The sequence below is a fragment of the Sphaerodactylus townsendi genome, linkage group LG12 (genome assembly GCF_021028975.2).
Source record: "Sphaerodactylus townsendi isolate TG3544 linkage group LG12, MPM_Stown_v2.3, whole genome shotgun sequence".
NCBI classification, from domain to species: Eukaryota; Metazoa; Chordata; class Lepidosauria; order Squamata; family Sphaerodactylidae; genus Sphaerodactylus; species Sphaerodactylus townsendi.
In genome coordinates, this window is record NC_059436.1 from 19252635 (window position 1) to 19278618 (window position 25984).

At 45.3% G+C, this 25984-nt stretch overlaps 1 long non-coding RNA gene across 1 annotated transcript; it reads right to left on the bottom strand.

Moving 5' to 3' along the window:
• Window positions 1-347: 347 nt before the first annotated feature.
• Window positions 348-1595, bottom strand: LOC125442200. Its single transcript, XR_007245956.1, has 2 exons — window positions 1392-1595; window positions 348-666 (listed from the first exon to the last, which is right to left on the bottom strand). It is a non-coding gene; the product is annotated as an uncharacterized LOC125442200 (long non-coding RNA).
• Window positions 1596-25984: the final 24389 nt, after the last annotated feature.

Genomic DNA, 25984 nt, shown 5'->3' on the forward strand with positions numbered 1-25984 from the left:
AGTGGCGGAGCGTGCAGCCTCTCACCCGAGGTAGGGGGGAAGCGACTCTATAGCTCCCTGCTTCTCAGCTTCCCTGAACTTCCTCCTCAGTGTCATTTTCTGAGCTCACTCCGTTCCCCCTCACCTGTTTGTTTGCAGCATTTCTTAGTGTTTTTTTTAATCTTAATTTGTGGGAGAGGTCAGTTTTCAAAGCATTTTGTACAGGAGGAGTAGAGAATTGTGGCATGAGACTTTGAAGCATTGAACCATCGATTCAACACAGAACTCAAAAAAGGGGGGGGGAGTCATGTAATGGTAGCCAGGAATCATTTTGAGGGGGTGAGTGCGAACAAAAGGGGAGGATTGAAAACATTTAAGAAACATTTTATAAATGTTTTAGGGGATTTGTGTGGAAAAAACCAGAGCCTTTCTCCCACATTAGTAGCAATTGTGGGATGAGCACACACAGCACAAACAACATGTGTGTCTTCTCTTCCATTTCTCTCCATCTGAAGATGAGGCCATGCTCAGATTTGTTCAATAGTGACATCATCACAAAGCAGTTCAGTACAACCAAGATGCCGTCTTCACCACCATCACCACCACCAGAGGAAGGGTACCCCAGTGAGGGTCCTCTGTTGCTCGGCTCCTCCATTTTGACTGGGCTTCTCAAGTGTGCCTGGAGACCTCTCAGGGAGACAGGAAAAATATAGAGAGAAATGTGATCCATTTGGGTGGGGAAGGCGTAGCTGATTTGGCACCTGATCAGAGTCCGCCATGGGAAAAACCCATGTGTACTAAAACAATTCCGTCTTTCTGTTCTACATATCCTCCCCATCCCCAGTGGCATTGTTGATTGTCAATGTCACCTGTTTCAGATGGAAATGTTAGCAGCTGTAATGCTGCTGTTGATGTTTCAAAATGATTCTAATCTCATTTCAATAATAGCTTCTGTCTCTTTTAGTGACATTCATGCCATAACATTCCAGGCTAAATTGACAGCGCTAATAACACACTCGCTTCTCTTTCCCCCCTCTCCCTTTTTTTTAAAAAAAAATTATTTGGACCACTCTGCATTTTTTTTTTTTGCATTCCCATTTATTGCAAAAATGAAAGCTTTTCATCATCTTTAAAAGCACTGGATAATTGGGAGCCAAAAGAATTCATTGACCTGTTTAAGACGTTTACAAGTTGTGGGGAGGGATAAGTAATATTTGGTCACTTATGGAAATGTGTTGAAATTTAAGCCACCCAAGTGTGAATGTTCCGGCCCAGAGCTGTTGCTTCAAGGACGTTTTCTGGAAGGAGATTGGGGCATCTCCCCCGGCCCTGCTCACCCAGCACTCCGATATGTAACAAATCTATGCAAGATAAAAATTAGTCAGTGCTGCCCAATCAAATCTGTAACTTACAGTTCCATCATCCAAAGAGTTTCATCGCTCCTGCCAAATGGTGGCCACATAGATTAGTTTGCAGGTCCTTCAGGTAACAGAACTTTCCTTTAAAGACTTCAGCTCTTGACTAGCTCAATAGAAATGGGATCTGAACAAAAAGAATTTGGCTTTCCTGAAGGAAGTACTTCTGTTTCAGGGATATCAGATTGTCCCAGCGCTCAAACAACAATATGTTGTTTCTAGTGAAGTACATTCCCACCCGCAGCAAGCCAGCCGGGCCATTTGGAGAGGTGCCTGGAATGTGTCTCTGTAACAATCATGGGTGCCTATTGGATAGTGTTAGGGACATCACCAATTATGAGGGAAACATGTTCCCCCAGCCGTGTTGTGATCCTAACTCCAGGGCTCAGCCTGACAAAGAGAGAATTTATATGGGAGCGGCAACTTGACTAGTCTCACAAGCATGCATACACAAACAACAAATTATCTTTGGGTTTTGATTCTGAAAATTTGTCAGGATGATTGCTACACAGGTGAAGCTAAAAATGTCATGCTTTGCTCTGACTAACTTGGAGATGTGATCCTTTTTTCCCTCTTGAAAGGGAAGTGGAAAACAAAAAATAGGAAAACTTAAAATGGGAAAACGTTACAGCTAACCAAGATAACCATGAACCCATGAAACTGCTTGTTAGGTCTTGGACCATGAATTAATAAATGAACTAAGTACTGTTGATCAGCAGCGTTTATTGGTAGGCAACGAAGCACCCAGCTTGATAAAGCCAGTTCTGGCAAACCTGGCTTTTGCTGTCCCCTTTATTCCAGTGTTAGTCCCCCACTCCCATTTTCCCAAGAAATGTGAGAAAGAGTTATTTCAGAGCTGAGGAGCCCCAAAGTTGGCAATAGACAGAGATAAAGCCACCCGATCTCCTGCCCCCCACAGGACAATGGAAACATCCTGTTTCCCATGAGACCAGAAGTGTCGGGGTAAGCCTAGTTATCTACTCAGCATGTGAAGCCATAAAGAAAAGATCAAGGAAAGAATGTCCCATTGTAGCAGTGGCAACGTATACAGGCTGGTTACGTACATCTTGTAGTGATTACACTGAGGTAGGAATGCATCTCAAACTACTAGATACAATCACCGGCAATGTATTTTGTAACACTACGTTAAGTGAGGAACGTACCTCAATCAACTAGGTGCAATCTCGGATACTGCCTGATGCTGAACCAGGTCCATGGTCCAACAAGGTCAGAACTGTCTACTCAGTCTGGCAGGAGCTCCCTCGGGTCTCAAGCACGGGTCTTTCACATCACCAACTATTTGATCTTTTTAAGTGGAAATGCTCGGTGTTGAACCTGGGACTTTCTGCATGCAAGGCAGAGGCTGCTCTACTGAACCACAGCCCCTCCTGAAAATGCTGCTGATAAATACGAGCTGTCTTATACTGAACCAGGTCTTTTGGTCCATCAAGATGAGTATCCAGGGTTTCAAGCAGAGGTCTTTCACATCACCTTCTACCAGATCCTTTAAACTGGAGAACTTGGGATCTTCTGTGTGCAAAGCTGATTCTCTTCCACTGAGTCATGGCCCTTCCTAACCTCTAACCACTGCACCAAACTGGCTGTTAGAGATGTGATAGTACAAAGCCACAAAACTCTCTTCTCAGCCCATTTGTTTCCTCATTACGACTCTCTGATGAGCTTGAGGTAGCAGCATTTTGTGGTTAGCTTTGACCTTTTCTGGATTTTGTTTAATGACTGATGGTTTAGTCCCAGATCATCCCCCACCGTGGACTGGCAGGTTGTGATCTTAGACAAGGTGAATGTCCCTCAAACCAAGATGATCCTACATGTAAAGCCAAAGCATTACATTGAATCTGTATGAAAGTGTGATCTGCTACATGAACAGGACTCCAGGAAAATCTGGGTTCAAAGCCCATTAAGCCATGAATCTCACTGGCACCTCTTCCTAGATGCCACTGCTTTGAAACCATTGCTTTGTATCTTTGGGAAGGCAGCCATGTTGGTCTGCAGCAGAAGATCTAAATTCCAGTCTAGGACCATCTTTGACACCAAACAGATGTTCAGGGTATGAACTTTGGAGATCCAAAGCCCCCTCGCTTCATATCGCATCACAGTAAGGTTCATTTCCTTGATTTCCATTGGTCCGTACAACTACATCACACAAGGGAATTTCCCATCATGCCTCATTGGCCCAATGAAGGCAAAGGGCTTTAAATGCCTGCTGGCACAGCATGCAAGGATACCATCTGTTCACCTTGCAAGCCAGGGTTGAAGTTGACTGGTGACTGTATGATTCCCTTCTCCTCAAACACTTCAAATCCATGCTGGGGGGGCCCTGTGTAAACAGCTCCCCCTGGAGTCACTATGACCCCTCGCAGCCTCCATTCAGCCAGGCTCCACGCTCATCCCAGCCAGACACAAAATTTTAGAGTGCTGAAATATGGATCGTCTTACAGAGAAAACCAAAACCGATTCTGAAGTGCAAGTGACCCAGTTTCTGTAGCTAAACTTGTGCGTCTCCGGCTTGCTTCCATGCGAATTTCATCACCCTCTTCGACGAGGTCATTCCCCTCCCCCCTCTCATCTCCCAACGAGGTGGGAGAAAAGTTAAAGTGTAAGTTTAGCAGATATTATTCCCAGCACGTTAAACATGGCAGCTCATTAAGAACCTGGTTTGAGGTTTGCGCTTGCAGCTCTTTTAATCGGAAGGGTCGGAGCCCAAATATTATTCCCTATGACAACCTGAATGAAGGTTACAGCTCATTTGCTCATTGTTTGAGCTCCAGTCGTCTCTGAGAAAGCAATTAGGACGGATGGAAGCTGAACATTGCGCAGCTCAGGGAGAGCATGCTTGACCTAAAATGAAATTGTTCTGCATGGTGTATGTGGCTGAGGTCTCTTTTGATTTTCCCACACCTATGGGCAGAAGAATGTTGATGAGCATGCCCAGGGCTGGCTCCAGGCTTTGGTGGTTCCCCCAGAAGACAATGCCCAGGGGCCTTGTCTATTCACTGCCTCGTGCCCCCCTTCTCATCTCTATATCTGCATGCATCGTATACCTGCCTGTGCACGCTCCTTTCACTTGCAAGCCCATGCTCAGTTCTCTGCACCATCTGCAACCTTTCCCCAACAGAGCTACCAGTGTATACGGCTGGAAATAGTGCTGTTTTTTGCCATCAGGTGTGCTGCTGCTGTGCCCCACCCACAGGCCCTTCCTCAATACTGATGGGCAGTTGGGAGAATAAGTGCAGATGGGTGGCTGGGAAGGTGCCCAGGTAGGGGTGAACGTGGGCCCCACCGGAAGTCCTGATCCTGGACAACTGTCCCCCTTTGGTGCACCCTAGCGTCAGCCCCAAGTATATCTTGCAGTGCTCTGAAAAAAATGCCTAAGGTCCCAGGTTCAATTCCTTGAATCTCCAGCAAAAAGCATCAGCAAACAGGTCCATCCAACTATTAACCAGGGCTGACCCACTTAGTTTTCAAGATGAGATCAGGCTAGCATGGGCTATCCATATCAGAGCTTCCCAAACTACCCATAATTAAAATAAACCAAGGTTTCACACTGTGTCTTAACCAAGCTAGTATGTAAGTAGCCAGCTGGGCAAGTGCTCAGTAAATCTTCACTGAGGCTGTTTCAGCACAAAAGTTAAGTCTAGGGATTTTTGATATCACAAAAAACCCCAGCTTTGGGCCATTTCACACCAAGTGCAGCACCACACTGTAGTGCTGCAGCCAATTGGAAGCCGCTGAGTCACTGTGGCTGTAGTGTACACACATTTGTGACATTCATATGTTACAGTTAAAGATGCATGAATTAAACCAGCTCAACTTGGGGTTCCCAGTGAGTTTTCTATGGGCACTATGTTGCCCACTGGTACCTTTTCTGGAACCTTCTGTGTATTTTTAGGAAGTGGACATGTTAGGTAGGATTTTTACCTTGCAAAACTTCTGGTTGCTCACTGGAGATTTGATTGGCTGTGCAGATTTTGAAAAACAGCACAAGGATTGTCACTGTGTGGCTGAGGATAAGCTGTGGCAGCCATTTTGTGGCAGGCTCCTCCTCCTGCAGCAGCCATTTTGTGGCAGTCATTTTGTAGCTGCACCTGCCATGCCACATCAGAAGTCAAAATGTACCCACAGGCTTTAAAAAGGTGGGGACCCCTGGCTTAGCTGTATACCTCAACATTTGTTGGGGGGAGAACTGTGAATCAGTGGCACAGGTTCAGTCCCCAGCATCTCCACTTAAAAGGATCAGGCCATAGGTGACATGAAAGACATTTGCCTGAGACCTTGAAGAGCCGCTGCCAGTGACGTAATGCCAAGGGGGGGCTTGATGCACCAGGTGTGTGCCAGGGAGGGGGCAGGGCTGTGGCAGGGGTGCAGAGCGCACACATGCTCTGGGTGCAGTTCCCCCTCGCTCCGGCCCTGGCGGCTGCCAGTCTGAGTAGACAATACTTGTCTTGACAGACCAAGGGTCTGATTCTGTAGGAGGCCAACTTCATGTGTCCACATGTCGTGTTGATTTGGGCAGCTGCCCAAGGTTAGCAATGGAGATGGCTGATGTGGGTCAGTCCTAAAAAACACCCCAGTTCCCTGTCCTCACCTTCTGCATGTGAATTCCTCTTCGGCTTTCCCATTCACATGGTAAACTTGATCTGTGGCTAATCCTGTTATCAAATACAACCCCCGCGCAGGGGGAAGACCATTTATAGCTGCTAGCGTGGAGACAATGTGTCTCCAGACCCTCCATGAGTCTTCTGAAAGCCTTTCTTTGTCAGTTCCACACACACACTGGTCAGAAAAAGGCCGATAATGTCTGTTCCGAGCCTTGCCGTAGAATCATCCAAATTGCCTCGCAGACAAGAGAGCCCATTCAGCTGGGCCCTCCGTCTCTGAGCTTAGCTGCCACAAACCCAGCAGTTATTTGTTCTGTTCCCTTGGGCTTGGTGCATAAGGTATGCATCTGCCGGTCACAGGTATATTTTTAAACTGAGCAAATTACGTTCACGCAAAACCTAAGCACGGCAAGAAACAGCAACTGCTACATTTCTGTAAACCCTTGGCAGGAACCCAAAGGTATCTGTAACAACAACAATGAAGCACAGCTTTCAGACCTAGTTGGGTTGCCAATGTCCAGGTGGGGCCTGGAGATCTCTTGGAATTACAACTGCTCTCCAGACTATAGAGATCAGATCCCCTGGAGAAAATAGCTGCTTTGGAAGGTGGACTCTGTGGCATTATATCCTGCTGAGGTTCCTCCTCCCCAAATCCCTCCCTTTCTAGATCTCCCCCCACAATCTCCAGGGATTTTCAAATCTTGAGCTGGCAACTTTAAAGTATATGGATAATATTGCTAACTCAGAACCATGGCTCCATATGTTGAATGGTGCTTTTCCCCAGGAAAGTATGCATAGACGTTGTAACCTCTGACAATGTAAAAGATGCCTTTTGTTCAAAGAAAAATACCTGTGGAAGGGAGGGAGGACCCCTGCTTTTCAGGTACAAGTTTGCATATTTAATCTTCCAGTAGTTCAAGTTCTCAGGTGGTAGAGCTGAGGAAAAGCTCTCCTGGACAGCCGCTGCATGTCTTAGACAACACTAGACAAGATAGACCAGTGAGCCGACTCTGTATGAAGTCCTACCCATTATGATGTGCAGTTGCAAGGGCTGTGCTGAGAACACAGCAAGGGCTGTGCTGAGAACACAGAATGAAACCTCTGAGTGGTGAACACACATGAACATCTATGAAGCTGCCTTATACCGAATCAGTCCATTAGTCCGTGAAGGTCAATATTGCCCACTCAGATCAGCAGCAGCTCTCCACTGTCCATCAAGACTAGGCTTGATCAATACCGTAGAAATTTGGTAAAATTTGGATTCGGATTTATTCAGGCATAAAATTATCTGAATAAGACAAATAACATATTTTGATATACCTGAATATTCGAGTATACCCGAAAATTCGGGTCTGTTTAATTTTTTTGGTATTTTTGATGTTGTTTTCACGTTATGGCCTGCAGGGGACGCATTTTTAAAGCTAACAGCACCAACATTTCAGGGTATCATCCAGAGACTGTCCTGATGATACCATCTGAGTTTGGTGAAGTTTGGTTTGGGGGGAGCAAAGTTATGGACCCTCAAAGGCCCCATCTCCTGTTAGCTCCCATTGGAAACAATTAGAGATGGGAGCACCCCTTTGAGGGTCCATAATTTAGAGCTCTTCCCTCCTCATGCTCTACCTCTCCTCCAATCTCTGGGGATTTTTCAACTCAGAGTTGCCAACCCCGTTGTTTGTATAAATGGGACTTCACAGTAACATGTGAAATGGGTATCATTTTATATATGAATATTAGTTCTGTGTGTGTGTGTGTGGGAAGGTGCTTATTGACCTCTGAAGAAAATCTAATGATATTGGAACACATAAGACCTTTTGGGGATATATTTTGGGACATTTTGCATATAACTCTAACAACTGAGGCCTTGCAGTTATTTGTGGGATATTTTGTGATACTTTACATGTACTTTTTGATATCGATGCATATCTTTACTGAGATTTTTAGGGATAGTTTTTAATGATAAGAGTCAAGGGTAGTGCAATGAAATGTATATTTTATATATTTTAACAGGGCATGTATCAGACTTCCCAACTTCTTTAGTTTCTAGCTCCGTATAACCCTCTTTAGCACTGAAATTATTTTATTTTTTCCAAAGGAATATTAGAAGCCAAATTCCAGGGACATTGCCTTCTGTACTCATCAAAGGAAAGATCAGAGTCTTTTCTGTCAAAAAACATGATGTCAGGTATTCGGGGGATCAGAAAAAAAATAGCAAGTCTCGTGTTTAGAATGGCAAGAATGCAGAAGTCAGAACTGCCCTCCTTATCTTCCAAAGAGATTTGCATCCATTGGTTCCTATGGCACCATTCTTTGAAATAGGTGACCTTAATAGATATAGTTGTGTATGGGTTCATTGTACCATGAAATTAAAAATTTAATCTGAATTGATGAACAAAAATGCTAGAGTTTTCTCCCCTCCCTCTCAAGAGTTTAATAACTATTTCAGTTCAAGAAGAACAGGATATCATATTATCGCTATTCGCTACACACAAGGGGTTTCAGCGATAAGGGGAGAAAATGGCAGGGTGTTTGCGCAATGGATTCAACCAGTCCTTGGAAGGGAAGGTGTAACCAGATACTGTTCCTCCACCCACCCACCTGTTGGTTGGGTGTGGGGCAAGCGCCATGGTGATCTCCACATGGAGGGGGGAGCAGCAGGGCCCTATTTGTGACTGGCCCCAGCCACCCTGGGACTGAAGCTGGCTGCTCTGGAGCCTCTGGCTTTATACTGTTGGCTCCATTCCCAAGCTTCATCTCCTGTCAGGTGGACTTTCACGGGGTGTCTGGAGCCAACAGTATAAAGCAAGAGGGATTGAGAGCAGTCTGAGCTCGGGTGAAGCCAGGCTTGGATCAAACAGTGAGCTTGAGGTTGTAGCTTAGAGCTGGGTCCAACCCTGGCCTTAGCCAGGCTCAAATGGGCCCTTGCTGCTCCCATGTCCACATGGAGATTGGGTGTGGCTCACCCAACTTCCATGTGGAGATGGGGGTGGGGTGAGCCCAGCTGGCCCTGTTCACAGTCTTCACATGGAGATTGTGAATGGGGTCAGCCCCACTCTTCAGCCTTCAACAGGAGCGCAATCGGGGGTGGGCATAGCTGCAAAATACTTCAGGTGGTGAAATTTGCTGATGGGGGAGAAAAAACTTGACGATTTGGGACTCCCTCAATCTTTTATTCATTGCTCCCCAAGAGACCAGTTTTGGAATAACCGACCCAGCTCTGCTTCCCCCACCCCCATCAGTTTGAAAGGGTGATGATAGTCGTTCCATGAACTATAAATGTTCTTGCTATAAATACTCCTGTTCAATAATGCACAGAATAATGGTTTGGACAAAGGCAGCATGTAAAAATGAATGATAATTCTCATATTTGTTCAAGACTATATTCTAATGTGCAAGCTTACAATTTTCCTCGGCCACTGCACCTCAACTGACCATGCTAATGTTTTTATTTGAGACAGAGTATAGGATCACTAAATTCCAGGTGAGGCTTGGATATCTACAGGAATTACAGTTCATCTCCAGACTATAGTTTCCCAAGAGCATATAGCTGCTTCAGAGGGTGGACTCTGTGGTATTGTCCTCCACTGAGGTCCCTCCCCAAAACCCTGCCCGCCCTGGGTTCCACCTCTACAATCATCTGGAATTCCCTAGACTGGAGTTGTCAACTCTACTTTACCTTCATACCATGTAGAGTTTCCTCTTCAGCGTGAGGCCAAGGGAAGATGGGAGATCAGTCCCAGCCTGTCAGATCTGAAGAGCAGCCTGCTTGCTAAAAATATCCAAGTGCTTTTAAAAATGGGCTGAGCTCCATTTATACACAGGCGATGATTTCTAAAAATATCAAGGGGTTTAATTCCTCTCTAGACAACTTCAGGGCACTTAGAGCTCTCCTTTCTTCCCCTCCCACGGACCTTGTTATCATCTTGGGCTCACTGTTGCAATTAAAAAGGAGCAATTTGTGTAAACCTTTTGCAGGTGAAGTTCCACTCATTGGATATTTTTAGCAAGCAGGCTGCTCTTCAGATATTTTTAAAAATCTACTCCCCACTCCCAACTGGCATTGCCCACTTCCACTTGTGTGTTGGTGCCCCTGCCATTTGCCCACCCAGAATCCTCCCACCATGTGCCAGGCATTGCCTAGCAATCCTGCCATTGACCCATGAAGCAGTCTTCATTGCAGTCTTTGCTAGCAAAACATCAATAAACTGGAACCATCAAAAACCTAAGAGAAACAGCTGTATTTACCAACACTAGCCAACTGGCCAAGACTGGAGTGTTTAATTATTTCAAGATGAGAAAGATAGAACTGGACAGGCTTATTTAGGGAGGGAACTTCATGATTAGGGCATAACAAAAGGCCTCATCACCCACCTGCCCTTCGCAGGGGAGGGGCAACAAGAATATTCTCAGTTACCAGTCAGGCTCCTCTGAGAGAAGGCAGCGGCAGCCCTCCAGGTACCTTTGAGCCAGAGCCTTTTCCTTGGTTAACCCACAAGGAATGGCAGAGGACTGGTTAAAAAAAGGCTGCCCCCATCTCTCTCCCATGCAATTCTTCTTCTTTTTTAAGCTCAGGCTAGAAATGGGGAACATGATGCAGGAGATGAACAACAACTCGGATGCATGTGGCCCCTCCCCCAATTTCTAGCCCTCACCAGGAGGCTGCAAACCTTAGACCAGTGGTGGCGAACCTTTGGCACTCCAGATGTTATGGACTACAATTCCCATCAGCCCCTGCCAGCATGGCCAATTGGCTGGCAGGGGTTGATGGAGAAGTATGATCCCTGCGCTGGAGATATAAAGAGTCGCTAATACGTACTTAGACCATGTACACCATAAAAGGGGGGGGGTGTCATCTTTGCAGTGTCATCTTTGCAGTGTCATCTTTGCAGTGTTATCTTTGCACATCTTGCTGTGACATGCCTTTGAAGATGCCAACGCATAGCTGTGGTGAAATGCCACAACTGCCAGCTGATTCTGGCTGCGAAAGCCTTCAGCAATACATTAGGTATTGCCTACTCGGACTGGCACCAGCTCTCCAGAGTTGCAGGTTATCGTTTTCCACATCATCTATACCTCATGATAATTTCAGCTGCTGATGCTGCAGAATGAACCTGGGACTTTCTGCGTGCCGAGCAGATGTTCCGTCATGGAGCCACAGTCCCTCCCTGGCCCCAAGTCTGCAAGAAAATTTGGAACGCATGGAGCAGCGGAGCAGTGTAAAAAATCAGTGCTCTGGAGCTTTTTGTTTTCCTGGAAAACCTCCATTGGCCGCAGGAATGAAGAGGGTGGAGCCAAACACATCCGAGCAGCCAAAACGAAACATGCAGTTAATGTGCTTAATGAAACAAATTAAGATGCCTTCATAAGAACATTGTAATTTAATAATGATATATAATTATACCATGTGTAGAAAGGCATGTTTTCCCTCTCTTAAAATATAGAGCCAGGTCCTACCAAAGAGCTTAATAGAAAACCATATAACGCATCTTTCTGATCTGGGACTTAAATGAGTACTGTAAATGGCTTCAGGTGAGGAGGCTTGCTCAAGAAACCTTTCCCCGAAAGAAGAGGAAAGACTGCAGTCCGTGAGCCTGTTGCAACAAATGGTTTCTGAGCTTGTTTTCTTTGCAAGTTTCTTCCAGCTCTAACGGGGTTCTGGCAAAAGGGCAACCCTTTACCATCCTGATCTAGGTTTGGCTGTCCCCAGACAGTCAGCATCCCATGGGCCAGTTTGTAACTCAGAGCAGGGGTAGATTGGCTCCCTTATGAGAAAAATTCCTGACAAGCCACTATCCTTGCAGGCCACTGGCTATCAAATGCAAACAGAGTCCACTTCTAATGGTTCTGCCACCCCTGCAGAAGTCAATTGACTGGTATCTAACCAGCAGCTAACCTGTCATCATAGTTGGTGCTGGCTGAATGCAAGCTGAGCAGCACCTATGAAACTGCTAATAACGTGCAGATTTGGCTGGCTTGGCTCATATAAATATATGAAGTTGCCTTCTACTGAGTCAAGGCATTGGTCTGTCAAGGCCAGTATTGTCTGTTCTGAGTGGTGGTGGCTCACCCTCATCTCAGGCATCACTTTACTATTTTATAATTTTTAACTGGAGATGCTGGGAATTGAACCAAGAACTTCTGCATGCACAGCAGATGTTCTGGTACTGAGCCCTGGCTGCCAGCGTAACAGAGGCAACAGCCGGGTGGAAGCCGACTAGTGTTGGCTCCTCCCCCCCCCCCCAATGCCTCTGGACCACCTCCGCTACGCCAGCAACAGTGGCAATGGCTTAGGGACACTGGCACAGCTCTCAGCACCCATGGCTGTGGAGGGTCATGGAAGTTGCCCATCTGCCCCTCTACCAGGCAAGTGCCTTGCACTGCTCCCAGCAGTGGATTTGCCCTCCCCCCTTTGGATGGGGCTGTTAGGCAGTGTGGTGTAGTGGTTAAGAGCAGGTGGATTCTAATCTAGAGAACTGGGTTTGATTCCCCACTCCTCAGCTGAGAGGCAGAGGCTTATCTGGTGAACCAGATGTGTTTCCGCACTCCTACATTCCTGCTGGGTGACCTTGGCTAGTCACAGTTCTCTCTGAACTCTCTCAGCCCCACCTATTTCACAAGGTGTCTGTTGTGGGGTGAGGAAGGGAAAGGCGCTTGTAAGCCACCTTGAGTCTCCTAACAGGAGAGAAAGATTGGGTATAAATCCAAAATAATCCTCCTCCTCCTCCTCGTCCTCCTCCTCCTCCTCCTCCTCTTCTTTTTCTTGTTCCTGCATATTCTTGGTGGTCTCTCATCCAGGTACTAACCAAGGTTAGATCTGACCAGATTGGGCTAGCTTGGGCCATCCAGTCCAGTAACTTCATAGGGAGACTTTCAACTCAAGTTTTAGGATAAAGGTATTCCCTGATGCAAGCACCAGGTTATTACTGACCTATGGGGTTAAGTTCACATCACAGCATTTACTAGTCAGACTTTGTTTATGAGGAGGTTTGCCTTTGCCTTGGCCAGTCATCTACACTTTACTCCCATCCAAATGGGTACTCATTTTACTGACCTCAGAAGGATGGATCAACCTGAAAATGACTTCTGTTGGGATCAAACTCAGGTCGTGAGCAGAGCTTTGACGGCAGGACTGCAGTTTGCCATTCTGAGGTACAGGGAAAAATAATAATTTCCATGACAGCGAGCAATCCCAGACTCAAGAAATCATAAGTCACTTATGCCCTTTTTGGTTCCTTTTCATTTCATATGTTTCTATGGTTGGCCTTTATAACACCTGTTTTCATTGCTGGCATTCCTGGATTGTCTGTTTCTTTTGCGGAGATTTTACACCATTCCTGTGCAACTAAGGCAGAAGCAGACGCTAATTTTAATGGTAATGATTCCCTCCAAAGTTGTTAATCCTGTATCATGTGAATTTCAGGTTTTGGTTTTTTTAAGCACGTTTCAAAAATCTGAGCAGCGAAGTATTCTGCTTGCCTGCTTGGGGTCCCTTGCCTAGCTTCTGGCACTTAAGCAAACGAGCATGATTAATGTGGTAATCCTCTGCATATTTACCTGGGAGCATTGTTATACACCTTAGAGCATTTAGTTGTTCTTGGTGCAGAATCATATATTCGATACCAGCATGTTAGTGATGTAAAAAATCCTAGTATTGGTTAGAGATGCTTGAACTACTTTGAGTTCAACGCAGGTTCTGATTACCACTCACAGTCTTGCCGCTGATTAATCAATGATCCTAGTGAGATCTTGCAGAATCATTCATTGGAATGTACGGGGTACCGTCTTGCCAAGCACAGCATGTATGCCTGCACGGAAGCACAATTTGGTTTTGCGCATGCATATTGTCTTTTACAGCCCAGTGCTGCTGCCACATATGCATACTTCTTTGCTGCTCAATTTCAAAATATCATGAATGTCTTGGACAATGAATGAAGTAAACCCTACCTTTTGCTGTCCCCAGTTTATGGTTTTCAGTTGCTGCCAGCTACGTATTTAAATGGTTCCGCAGGATTTTTATGTATTGTTCAGACTATGCTGTCTCATAGTCTGGGGCCAGCGATGGAGAAAGCCCTCCTGTGTACTCCCACCCCGCTTGCACCTCGGTGGGGGGAGGGACCACCCAAAAAGCCCCTACACTTGACCTCCGTGCTCGGACAGGTTCATATGGGTGCAGGCCGCCTTACCAGCAGTTGCAATAACCATATTTTTCATTTACATTTGAGAAAATTGTTTGGTTAAATGCACATCTATAAGTGATAAATAACTCATGATAAAGTGATTATTACTGCTACTGTTTTTATTGTATTGTATTTATTGTTTTAATTGGGATTATTCGATTTGTGTCTTTTTAATTACATTGTATTGGTTGTCATGTTTGTACACCGCCCTGATCCCTTGGGGAGGGGGGGGGGAGGGCAGTTTACCAAATCGAATAAATAAATAAAATAAATAAATAAAAATAAATGCAGACACACGAAGACCAAATAGTAATATGCATAAGTTGCGTCACAATACTGTGCTGCACGTGGGCAAACAGGACATCAAGGACAGGCTAGCACAACCAATAAGCAGCACAGCTACTTTACAGCCCCAAATGGGCTCTCGAGTCCTCTGAGAGATTTGCTAAGCAAATGATCAGATGTTGGGACTGACTCACTGCTTCTCAAAACCATTGAATCTGATCAGTTCAACTGTTGAATCCGCTCATAGGGAATTTTCACTCTGAAAGAAAATTGTCCCTAGTATTGGTGCTTTTGGGGGTGTTGAATCATGCAATCCTCATAAGATTGGAGGAGTTGTATTAGCGCACATGTTTACCCAGTTCCAAGGGAGGGGTTGCCAGGGTATGTAAACTCCATAACTCCAAGGCCTTACAACTTGGCAAAATCTGTCCACAATCAAAAATGGTCTGGCATCTCTTTCAACCTGTGCCCAAGAACCTGTGTCAGCAAGTTAATTTTTTTTCTGGAGGAAGGAGCATAATAGAAGGGAAACATGACAGAGGTTTCATATATAACTCACAGTTTAATAGAAACAAGTCCATAGCATCCCCAGAAGGAGGAGAACCAGAGTGGTCTAGTGATTAAAGTGTTGAACTAGAATCTGGGAAAGCCGGGTTCCAATCCCTGCTTTGCCATGGGAAATCACTGGGTGACCTTGGGCCAGTCACAAATTCTCAGCCTAGCCTACTCCGCAGGGTTGTTATGAGAATAAAACGGAAAAGAATCAGACAATGTAAGACACTTTGGATCCCCAATGGAGAGAAAGGCAGGATATAAATGAAGTCAATAAAATAAATAAAAATTCTCATCTGACAATAGCACTGAGATCGCTTTTAGCAATCTCAGACTTGGCTAAAAACAGGAGGATAAATTCTCCATCAAGTATCTGTGTGTCTCATTTTAGTATATTATAGGAAGTTGCAGTGCATTTGAATGGTCAGGTGTTTTCCTCTGCAATCAATGCTAGTAAATTGGGGCCACCGAGACACCCATTATGTATGTATCGGCTGTTTTTGGTGGCTGTTCTTTTCCCACTGCCTCTCCACCTGTTTGTAAAGTCGTATGGAATGTGTGGGCTGAATGCAAATCAGTTCAGACTGCTGAATGAGGAATTTTGCTGACAATTGATGATAATTCACCGCTTCCTGGGACTTGCTTTCCTCTTTGTTCTTACAGGAAAGAGTGAATAATGAAGCCAACACGCGGTGGTGGCCGGTCCAGTGTTTAAAGAACCACAGATGTACTATATCTTTTTAAAGACAGTAGCCTCACCTGTTTATCAGTGTTAGTGAAAATTGACATGGGTGACCTTGGAGGTGCAGATGAATCCATGAATGAAGGTACTGCATTCATGCCAACGCAGCAACATTATCTTGATTATGTCATTTCTTCATAAGCTGTCACTTAAATTGTACTTGGTACAGACCACATGTCCTGAAAGGAGGAGGTAGCAGAATCGCAGTGGCAAACACACCTCCTTCAGAATGTGCATATGTGGAATGAATGTATGTTTGGGATCCAAACATACATTAAACTGTATTGATGCGGGGCTTTTGTGGTATGGTCACCTTTCATGGAAAAGCGGGGGTTCCAATACTGGAGTCAGAACCTTTATCTGTGTGCACTTTGATGTTATGTTCCATGCAGGTGTGTGCTTGAACGTCTCTGTTACTCTGAAAAGTACCATGTACACTTTAAATAAAATCATAATGACCATTCTAAGAAGGGCTGCCAGTACCAAGTTGGGAAATACCTGGGGATTTTGACAGGGTTTGGGGACTTCAAACTTCAGTGAGCTATAATGCCATACAGTTCATCTTTCAAAGAAGCCATTTTCCCCAGGTGAACTGATCTCTGTTGCCCGGAGATCAGTTGGAATCCCAGGAGATCCCCAGCCACCACCTGTAGATTGGGAACCCTGTCTCTAAGGTCCTACCTGAATGTGAAGTACAATGATGACCACTTAGAACCATTCAACTACATGGACAGGCACTAAAAAAAATCCAATTTAATGATGGTTTTTCCACCATACTAGGACCAATGAAAAAGACCCCGCACCTCTGCTAATGCAAGCGTAGCCTTCTTCCATTCGGTCGTGCAAGCTGGTCTGTCAATAGGTTCCATTTTTCTCATGCTCCAAGACACTGAGCGTGAATTGTCATAAAACTTTGCCCTGAAGGCCATTTGGCAGAGCGCATCTCAGGAGCCATCAGCTGGTATCGATGTTGCTGCGTGAAACCAATTAACAAGGCCCTGAAATGCTTGTCTAATGCTTGGAGAGTGACTTCTAATGAGGGATAATGATAACAAGCATGGAAGGTCTCTCGTTAACTTCGGCTAATGATGCAAACGTGGAAAAGGTCAATATGTATTAGCAGATTCGTTGGTGGCCATTTCATTTCCATCCACTGTCTATTTCAGATTTTTTTAAAAAAATAATGTTTTCTTCTGTATTTTGGGGTGGATATTTCTTGCCATTCTTTTAAAGACACCAAGAGTGTGTGTATGTGTTTGTGTGTATCTATGTAGCAGTTAAGTGTCCTGCAAGATCGGCCCCAAAGCAGACTTTGTAAAATAGTTCCTAACATTTTTTTCCCGTGACAAAAAAATGAAAATAATATGAAAACCATTCCATAGGTCAGACCATAGGTGTCAAACTCGTGGCCCTCCAGATGTTATGGACTACAGTTCCCATTATACCCTGCCAGCATCATGGGTCAGACACACACAAAAGGATCCATTTAGTAAATAAGGAGTTTCTGTTGACTGGAACACACATGCAAACACACACACACACGTACAAAAATCAGGGCAATCAGCTTGTTTCCAAATGTTAACAATGGAAAATATAATCCCAAGTGACATCTTTGAACAAATTTGTGCCACAAATACAGCTTCTAGCTTCATATTCAACCTTGGAATAATGCCTCTCAAAGACTACTAAAAGGCATATATTAGCCAGAATGAGCACTCTCTTGCTCTTGTAAGACCTTAAGTCTGGTTACCATATTGTAGTAAAACACAGATCATGTTGCAACTCCCCTGTGGGTACTTACATAGTACCCCAACAGGTATGTCTCATTCCTTTAGAAATAAGGCAAGAATACTGTTATGGCTACATATTTTTGATAGTTTGTGCTTCATTGGAGGTCTGTGATTTTTTAAAAAAATGATTGTTGATGTTTCAAGTCATTTTTATTGTATTTAACCTTGGGCAATTAACAACAGAATGTCAGCCCTGCTGGATCATTGCAAGTAAGATTTAGCACATGCATTTTCCAATAAAACAGTATTCCAAAAAGGCCTCCCACATAATCCTTTGCTACTACTACAAAAATTGCTATCACGTTGAAGACTGCGAATTATCATTTGCAGGCCAGCTTGCCCAAAGGGTAGACCAAAAATGGCCTCCGCTGCCCATCATGACACGAAAACTGCAATACATATTGCATGATGTTTTGTACAATGTAATGTGAAATATCTTTGGCTTGACCAGTGTCACAGATATAATTCCAGTGGGCAACAACCATTTGGCTACCCCACCATCTAAATAGGTAGACCTCTCAGGGACAAACTGGACATGACACATGCAGCGTATTGTCAAAGGCTTTCACAAGGGGACTCAACTGGTTGTTGTGGGCCAGGGGTCTTCAAACTATGGCCCTTCAGATGTTCATGGACTACAATACCCATCAGCCCCTGCAAGCATGGCCAAGTGGTAGGGCTCATGGGAATTGTAGTCTATGAACATCTGGAGGGCCATAGATTGAAGACCCCTGTTGTGGGCTTTCCGGGCTGTGTGGCCATGGTCTGGTAGATCTTGCTTCTAATGTTTTTGATCTACCAGACCACAGCCACACAGCCTGGAAAGCCCACGGCAACCAATTACATGCAATTTTTGGGCACCTGGCAAAATGGGGAAAATAGCTCCTCCTGGAGCTGTTTCTGATCAAGAAAAGGATGATAGGAAAGGCAAAAGTGAGAGCTGCCAGTGGTGATCTGGGAAGTTTCTGGATGTTTCGGGGTGATGTTGGTAGATGGGAGAATTTGAGGAGGGATTTCATTTAGAATCTTTAGTATACCATGCAGCTTGATCTCTGAAGCTGCTATTTTTCTTCAGGGGTAGATTCCTGTAGTCTGGAGATTATTTGTAGTTCTGGGAGGGCTCCAGGTCCCATCTGGATATTTGTAACCCTACCAGAGCAATTGATTGTCTGTCATATGAAACAGGCTACTACAGCAGGAGAGGCGGGGCATGCCCCAGCACGGAGGGAGCAGCCAGGCACCAGCTGAGTCCTTGCACCTGGCCTCTCCTGCAGCATGGTGCCTGGAGAGCCCAAAGCCAGGGAGCACAAACCTGGCATGGAGGGAGCGGCCAGGCACCGCACCACAGGAGAGACTGGACCCAAGGACTCAGCCAGTGCCCCTCCCACATGACTAGATTGCATGCACCCGGGGACATGTGACACCATATGCCCATGGACATGTGACCAAGGGCGGTACACCCCTGGCTACAGGAATGTCCAGACCACAAGTCTGATCCAGCAGGGCTCTTCTGATATCCTTTTGTTCTTCCAAGAGGTTCAGGTCACTGTATTTGGCCCTTCCTCCATTTCGCCTTCATAACAGTCCTGTTTGGCAGGTTAGACTGAGAATAAGTGACAGGTTCAAGCTTATCCATAGAACGTCATGGTTGTATGCAGAATTGAACTCGGGTTTTAGCTTGAGATTCTAACTACTACTCCACACTGGTTTTCTTACATAGTTCGCAGAGATACTTGGCTTGGTTTTACTAATGCACCAGAAAAGTATCTTGGCAGTGCAGTTATTATAGTTACTAGCAGTAAACCCAGTTGTACAAACAAATACATTGGGCAGTGGAAAACTGTTAGTAGGTTAACAGCACCCATGGAAGGGCCCAACCCCTCCTGCCTTCCTCCTCCCTTGGCTTTGCATCACCAACTCTCTCCTCCTCCTCTTCCCCTTGCCTACTCACCTGTGGAGAGTTAAGAACTGCTTAAAGGTGACCAGACAAGGTGTTTAAGACAGATGATCCCCCCCGCCCTTCAGACTATTCAATATGCTGGAAAATGTGCTGATGCAGCTAGAAACAAAGGCTCAAATCAACCTGATGCCTCTTAAATGTTTACACTTTATAATGTAATATATAATATACACTTTATAATATACACTTGATAATGTAAATGTTTACACTTTACATGCAGTTCTTTGTGCACCTGGCAAAATGGGGAAAATAGTTTCCAATGATTAAAAAAAAGCAAACATTCGGACCCCGGAAACAGAAAAGGTAGTTTTACTGTTTCCTTTTTTTAAAACAAAACCCAGTTTGCAAAGGTGACACAGATGCAGCCGTGTGAGTTTCCTTCTTGGTGTCTTCACCTGGAGCCAAGCAGGTTATGTCTCCCTGCCCTGATCTTTTCCCTGTCCAAACAGAAGCCCGCTCCAGTCATCAAGGTAGACCGCAGGGTGTCCAAACAAGGTGACTGTTTCCTTTCCAAACTTCAAAGCAGAAGTGATTTTACCAGGCAAGGCTTCCTTTTGTTCTCCATTTTTCCCCAAAGCATCTTCTTCTTTAACAGATTGGAGCGGACATCGTATGGTGGGTTTTAAGCACTGCAGACCACTTCCAGCTTTCCCTTGGTTTGTCTGTGCCCTTCAGTAAAGTACCTTGTGTGTCCCCCCACCACAGCCTCCACCCCCCCCCCCAGCCTGTGCTCCCCTTTCCCCACCTCCCCTTTCTTAAGAAGACTTTCCCAGGTCGTCTTTGGCTGCGGTTGAACGATGTTGGCTCATAGCCATGTTACAACAAAGACCTGGCATTCCAGCTGTCTGCTTCTAATCTCCAGTGTCAGCTCTTGTTAAAGTTTCAGCGTGAAATCGGAGGGGGCAGAGCGGCATGCAATATTAAAAAAACCTCCACAACCGTGATCAGAATTCCACCGAAATGTTGATAGCCCTGTGAGCGCAGTTGGGAGGCCCCCCATGAAATCACCATCTTGCATTAAGTACAGGGGGGTAGATTTCTACTGCTGAACGGTTCTAGGAAGTGCGCTGGCAAATGGCCGAATGAAATTAGCATTTTTACTTTTCCATTGGCGATTGAACTTAATGCCTCATCCTGCGTGACATTCATGTGAATGGTGTGTGTGTGTGTGTGTGTGTGTGTGTGTGTGTGTGTGTGTGTGTGTTTGGGGGGGAGGGCTTGATCTGTTAAGCCACTTTTTTAAAAAAACCCTGAAAACTGAAGTTCTTTCCTCCTTTGCAAAAAGAAAAAAAAATCTGCAGTCATATTTCAGCTTTGCAAAGTGAGCCAGAAAATGCTAGGAATTGGAAAGATTTCTTCGGAGTTCTCTCTCCCCACCTATCCTATTTCCCCAGCACCACCACACAACTTGAAAAACCTCCAAGAAATAATGGGGTTTAACAAAAAAATGATTTATATGGGACACTTCATAAGCAAAAGCTTTTTCTTGTAGCACTTGTAGAGGGTCATTTTTTTACCATTTCCAACCTTAGGTTGGAAAATTCCCTGGAGGTTTAAGAGTGCAGTCTGGGGAGGGGCTTCAATAGGTTGCAAAGCCATAGAGTCCATCTTCCAAAGTAGCCATGTTCTCAGGAGGAGTGGATATCTGCATTGTGGAGATGAATTGTAATTCTGGGAGACCTGCAGGCCCCACCTAGAGGCCAGCAATCCAAGACCCTCCTCTAAACTGATTTGCCACTGATTTGACCCACAGCTCTCTTGCACGGGCAGCATCCCAGCTGGCCAAGGCACCCTGAGATTGCAAAGCCTTGTGGGGATTCTGTTTGCCTCAGCCTAACTTGCATTTCAATTGACCCTTCTGAGAGAAGTCATCTACGCTCTTCTGTGGGTGACATAGTCCGTTCTTAATCACACAAATTAAAAATTGCAAGTATTGACTGAGGGAGATTAAGCTCTTTTATGGCTTTAAAATAATTCAGATGAATTTGATTGTTTTACCTGGACATCTGAACCATCCAAACTGGGTTGGGGGTGGAGAGTGGGAGGGGAATTTCCCCCATATGAACCAGTGATGTCTTACTGAATGGGAAGACCAGGAAACGCCAGGTGTTATGGCAGACTTATCCATGAACCAGAACAGATCTCTCCTTCCCGTTCCTTGACATTGACCCTTTCCACATAAATCACCTAAAAACATTTCTAAAATGTTTTCAGTTCCCCCTTTTACAACAGCGTATATCCTCACTCACCCCTCAAAATGATTTATGTCCATGACATGATTCCCCCCTTTTTTCTGTGTTGAACCAGGGCTTCAGTGCTTCATAGCCTCGTGCTGCAGTCTATACTCCTCATATTTTCAATTCTTCAAAGATTGGCATTTTTTAAAAAAACCAGAAATGCTGCAAATAAGCAGAGAAGGGGAAACTGTGAGCTCAAAAAATGGCACTGAGGAGGAAGTTCAGGGAAGAGGAAAATGTGGGAAACATAGTCAATAAAACCAGTGGTGGGATCCAAAAATTTTAGTAACAGGTTCCCATGGTGGTGGAATTCAAACTGTGTGTGTAGCTTCAATGGGCCAAGGGCATTCCTGGGCAGAGCATTCCCTGGGTGGGGCTGTGTGGCAGTGATGCAGCCATGGCTGGTCCTTGGGTGGGAAACGAATGCAAGCAGGCGCAGGCTGCCACGCACGCCGGTGCACCTCCTGCTAGACTGCTTCAAGTTCTGCGCACTACTGCTGAGAGGAAGGGCATAACTAAGGCAAAAATCACGTGGCAAAATCACCAATTAGTAACCCCCTCTCGGCACACACAAATAATTAATAATTTACTCTCGGGAACCTGTGAGAACCTGCTGGATCCCACCTCTAAATAGGTCACATAGGAACTGAAGACATTTTCTAAACGTTTCAACCAGATTCACTGAAAACATTTTGAGGCTGCAAATGAACAATGCAGAACTCCATGGAGAAAACATTTTATTGGTTGCCTCCAAACATTTTAAAGTGTCTGTGCAGAAAGGGTCATTCTTGAGTCTGACCCAACAAACTGCTTCCTGTCATCCTTAAGGAGACGACTACTTCTACTGGGTAAGATGGCCTCCAACTGGCAAGAGTCCGGATCTTGTCCTGCTGGCCTTCCAAAGCACTCAGTTGTGTCCAAACTACTCCCAACACCTGTTGCCACCAAGGATCACAGTAAGGTTTCCAGCCTCCAGTTGGGGACTGGAATTCTCCTAGAATCATATCAGATCTCTTGATGACCAAGATCAGTTCCTCTGGAGAAAAAGGCTACTTTGGCTGGGTGATTCTATGGCATTATCCTGCTGAGGTCCCTCTCTAAATCTCCGTAGCAACTGGTTGGGTGCTATATATAACAAGATGCTCAACTATATGGACCACTGGTCTGATCTTCTCATGTTCTTATGAAAAATGTGTGGAAGGGTTGTCAGCCCAGTGCTGGCAGCTGTGCTTCCAGGAGTTCTCTAGGCAATATCAGGCCTTCCTCTGATATTGCTTCCTACCATTGGTATCCAGAGGTTTGCTGCCTGCAAATATCAAGCTTCCCTTTCATCACTGTGGCTGGTAGGTAGCCACTGATGGACCTCTCTTCTGTATGAATCTTCTCAATGTCCTTTCAATGCCATCTTTGTTAGTAGGCATCCCTACGTCCACTGGCAGTGTATTCCACAATTTATTTACTCTTTGAGTGAAAGCTCTTATTGAGTCATTCCTTTCTCCATACGAACGAGGAAAGTTTCGAAGGAAACCAGAGGCCTACCCATGGGAAAAGCAGGAAACTTGCTGGGTCCCAGGATCAAAATACACTCCCCCTTTCTGATTTCTCCCAGATGTTTCAGAAGTGAAGGGCCCCTCCTGAATGGTTTCAGACTAAGTTTCTAGCAGTGTCTCGTTCCTTCTACACGACTAAGACAAATTGCGTGAGCCCTGACAGAATGTCATTCTTCTTTGCATTTATCCATGGCACCGCTGTGGTTGCAAACTCCTGGATAGTAATTCCTGGAGATTTGGGAATTGTCTGGCAAAGGGCAGAGTTTGGAAAGGGGAGGAGCATCTTTCTGCCACACAGTCCATCTTCCAAAGCTCACATTTCCTTCAAGAGAACTGATCTCTGTCATCTGCAGATCAGCAGAAATTCCAGGAGTCTCCAGACCCCACCTGGAGGTTGGCAGCCCTATTGATGGGGTAAACCACTGAGGGTAAAATGCATGCGTAAAGCAAATAGGGAATGGAGAAGGCCAGCTACGTTTGAGACCTTCTTCTAGACCAGTGATGGCAAACCTTTTTCAGACCGAGTGCCCAAACTGCAACCCAAAACCCAATTATTTATCGCAAAGTGCCAACATGGCAATTTAACCTGAATACTGAGGTTTTAGTGTAAAAAAAAGGTTGGCTCTGAGGCGTGTGTTACTCGGGAGTAAGATTGGTGGTAGTTGTTGGCTTTGCTTTGAAGCAACCATGAAACTCTTCAAACAGGTGAATCATGACCCTAGGAGGGTTTACTCAGAAGCAAGCCCCATTGCCAGCAACCGAGCTTACTCCCAGGTAAAGGATCGCGCTTTAGTTCTTTGCATGAAAATCACTGGGGTTTAACAGCGCCTAACAGGGTTACCTATACTGTTTCCCCAAAACTAAGTCTTAGGTTTAATGCTAATAATCTAGCCCAGTGGCCCAGACTAGCCTAGATGTGTGTGTGTGTGTGGCAGGGGGCGATTCCCCCCCCACGATGAACTCTGTTGGTACGTGCCCACAGAGAGGGCTCTGAGTGCCACCTCTGGCACCTGTGCCATAGGTTTGCCATCACTGTTCTGGACCAACTAGCTTTTCACGCACAAGGATTTTTCTTTTTCCAAGGTGTTGCCTTCAAACACATGACTGCCCCCATCTGCAGTCCAAAGTGGCCTATTCCTGCAAGGCCCCTACCACACACTATTTCTCTGTGTTTAAATTACATCCCAGGGAGTCCTGCGATACTTGAATTTAAACATGCAGGCTTTGTTTTTAATAGGTAGAATTTCAGCCAAGACCCTACCAACCGCTGCAGCTTTGTGTAGTTCAACGTCCCAGTCTGGGAAAACTCAGGGGCAATTTGACATTTTTCCAAATGACAATGCTGGAACACCCAGCTCCTCTGCTTTGCCTACCAAGTGGACATAATATACATTTCCAATTAGCGGGAGACATTCTAGTCATGTTCTCTTTTACTGCCTAACTATCTTTGTTTTGCTAAAAAGCTAGTCAGTCATTAATGAAATCCTGCAGTTCGGCTAATCCGGGTTACAATGCGGCTTTTCTTTCCCAAGCCTATCACCACTATAAAACTACTGTTACCCAAAAGCTCACCACCACCTTCAGATTCCTTGTCATTTGCTTTTCATTTGATACCTGATGTAGCACAGTAGCCGGCCACTGCTGTCCCTCATCGCTAAAGCAAAGCATTTAATTACAGGCGCTCACAGTGGCACATTTTATAAACAGCGTTTCTCCCATCCCCCTTTCTAATAAAAAAGAACGTCTCCAAATAGTCTGGGTTGCTTTGCAGTCTTTTGTATCTGTCATGTGCCCTGGTCACAGCTGCCAACTTCGCAGGTGTTGAAGATCTGCAAATCATTTGTAAGATATCTAGCTGCAACGATAGCCGTATTTTCTTTTACCTTGTGCCACAACGTGCACCCAGCAAAACGGGCTGTCTGTGGGTGCAAGTGATCAGAAGGGGTATTTTAGCAAAATTCTTTTCTTGCTCCATCATATCCGGAGCAGACAGATCGGGTGTTCCATCCAGCTGATGCCCAGAGCCATAACCCCGGCTTGCCAGCAAAAATAATAAGTTTTGATAGGGGTTATTCATAGGCACAGGAGCAACCTAAATAGCCCAGGCTAGCCAGAGTTTATCAGAGCATGGGGACTAAGCAGGGTTGGCCATGGTCAGAACTCAGAGAGGAGACCACCAAGGAAGCACAGGGTTGCTGTGCAGAGGAAGGCAATAGCAAACCATCACTGCTTGCCTCTTGCCTTGAAAACTGTTAGGCTGATTCCGCATGGGCCAAAAACAGCAGTGTGAAAATGGTGCAAAAGGGTTTAAAACAGTGTAAGAGGGTTTATACTGTTTACACACTTTTTTCACACCACTGTTTTTGGCCCATGCGGAATCAGCCTTAGAATATTTGGCATCCCTTGTGATTCTTCCTATACATTTTTGCAGGAGTAAGATAGCTGCACCATTTGGTTTGTTTCTGTTAATGCAGGGCCGGTGAGCTGTTGATGGGTTGATCGGGGGTCACCTTCATTGTCTGCATATTATGGTGTAGCTTTGTACGCTCCACTCCTACCTCTACCTCCTTCTCTCCTCCTCCTCCTTATGCAGTACTGTTGGTGCTGTTTTTCCTGTTCGGTTATGGTATCAGCTTGTTGGCTTGCGTGTTCATTTTGCACGTGACTATTTTTTGTCT